Source organism: Palaemon carinicauda, chromosome 33 (genome assembly GCF_036898095.1).
Source record: "Palaemon carinicauda isolate YSFRI2023 chromosome 33, ASM3689809v2, whole genome shotgun sequence".
Classification (NCBI taxonomy): Eukaryota; Metazoa; Arthropoda; class Malacostraca; order Decapoda; family Palaemonidae; genus Palaemon; species Palaemon carinicauda.
Genome location: NC_090757.1, coordinates 1,859,666 through 1,862,165, shown reverse-complemented (window position 1 = coordinate 1,862,165; position 2,500 = coordinate 1,859,666).

Below are 2,500 nucleotides of genomic sequence, written 5' to 3'. Positions count from 1 at the left end.
TTATTTTGAATAACTTTAATTGCTACTTTAAAGGCTTATTTTGGGGTGGTTGGTCCAGTATATGGACGCAAAAAATTTATATTTTATAATTATTGTTATAATTTTACCCGTTATTTCTTGTAATTAGGTTTTATTTTAATTGTTAACTGGTTAAAAGTTGATACAGAATTTGCAGATTTGTTTAGCAATTATTAGATTATTGCCGATAGGCGTTTGTCGTGAAATGTATTATGAATTGATTGAGAATGCATGTAACTTACAAGTAACTGTTAGTTTGTATATTTAGAAATTAAAACTGCCATTTTGGGGGGATTTATGAACAATGTTCCGAGGAAATGTGGAACGGCAGACATTGTCCACCGTATGTTATAGAAAACGGAATGAAATTCCCGTTTTCTATGCCGCATTCAGACCACAGGTAAAGGTCTCTGGGATACGATACTTATTCCTCCGAAATACAATGCAACCGCAGTCAGCCCTTAATTATTATTATTATTATTATTATTATTATTATTATTATTATTATGACAAGCTAAGCTACAACCCGAGTTAGAAAAGAGGGATGCTATAAGCCTATGGTCTTCATCGGGGATTGATTAAACTAGCAAGGGATGCGAAATTGAAACGACACCTTCATTATAGTGGTTCGTGGCTGGTCTAAAAATTTGGACTTTCACAGCTGGTGTTCTGTGGTTTGGTCTTTGCCATTTCGGACTTTCACAGCTGGTATTTTGTGGTTTGGTCTTTTTCATTTTGGACTTTCACAGCTAGTGTTCTGTGGTTTGGTCTTTTCTGTTTTGGACTTTCACAGCTGGTGCTCTGTGGTTTGGTCTTTTTCATTTGGGACTTTCCCAGCTGGTATCCACGTGTTTGGTCTTTGCCATTTCGGACTTTCGCAGCTGGTGTTCTGTGGTTTGGTCTTTTTCAATTTGGACTTTCCCAACTGGTGTTCTGTGGTTTGGTCTTTTACATTTTAGATTTTCCCAGCTGGTGTTCTGTGGTTTGGTCTTTTCTATTTTGGACTTTCCCAACTGGTGTTCTGTGGTTTGATCTTTTCTATTTGGGACTTTCACAGCTGGTGCTCTGTGGTTTGGACTTTTACATTTTCAACTATCCCAGCTGGTGTTCTGTGGTTTGGTCTTTTACATTTTGGATTTTCCCAGCTGGTGTTCTGTGGTTTGGTCTTTTCTGTTTTGGACTTTTTCTGCTAGTGTTCTGTGGTTTGATTTTTTCTATATGGGACTTTCCCAGCTGGTGTTCTGTGGTTTGGTCTTTTTCATTTTGGACTTTCCCAGCTGGTGTTCTGTGGTTTAGTCTTTTTCATTTAAGACTTTCCCAGCTGGTGGTCTGTGGTTTGGTCTTTTCTTTTTGGGACTTTCACAGCTGGTGTTCTGTGGTTTGGTCTTTTCATTTCGGACTTTCCCAGCTGGTGTTCTGTGGTTTGGTCTTTTCTATTTTGGGCTTTAACAGCTGGTGTTCTGTGGTTTCGTCTTTTTTTACATTTTGGATTTTCCCAGCTGGTGTTCTGTGGTTTGGTCTTTTCTGTTTTGGACTTTTTCTGCTAGTGTTCTGTGGTTTGATTTTTTCTATATGGGACTTTCCCAGCTGGTGTTCTGTGGTTTGGTCTTTTTCATTTTGGACTTTCCCAGCTGGTGTTCTTGTGTTTGGTCTTTGCCATTTTGGGCTTTCACAGCTGGTGTTCTGTGGTTTGGTGTTTTTCATTTTGGACTTTCCCAGATGGTGGTCTGTGGTTTAGTCTTTTTCATTTAAGAGTTTCCCAGCTGGTGGTCTGTGGTTTGGTCTTTTCTTTTGGGGACTTTCACAGCTGGTGTTCTGTGGTTTGGTCTTTTCATTTCGGACTTCCCCAGCTGGTGTTCTGTGGTTTGGTCTTTTCTATTTGGGACTTTCACAGCTGGTGTTCTGCGGTTTGGTCTTTTCTATTTTGGGCTTTCACAGCTGGTGTTCTGTGACAAAGCTGATTTTAGAATATAGTATATAACCTTTTTAATTAATCAAATTTTGTCGAAATGGAATAAATATGAATTATGAAACCTATTAATCAAATATCATTTATAAACGTTCCATTCCTGAATATTTGAGCTTATTCTTTGCTATAAAATGGATACCAAAGGTTTCGTACCGTTGAATAAATAAACATGAAATGCAATATATTAAAAAAATACAAACACTAACGTTTCCCATCGAACAAATGAATAAATAAATAAATAAATAACGATTCCAGTGAAAATAACACCTCAGTAAACAGTAACTCACTATTGATCCTATTATCCATTCCATTCTCTAATCTGATTCACCAACATTTCTTGACGAAAAGTTGATTGTATCAGCTCGAACCATCAACATTCTTCCATCTGTCACTCATAATATCCATCTCTCTCTCTCTCTCTCTCTCTCTCTCTCTCTCTCTCTCTCTCTCTCTCTCTCTCTCTCTCTCTCTCTCTCTCTCTCTCATAGTGATGGGCAGAAAAATTATTACTGA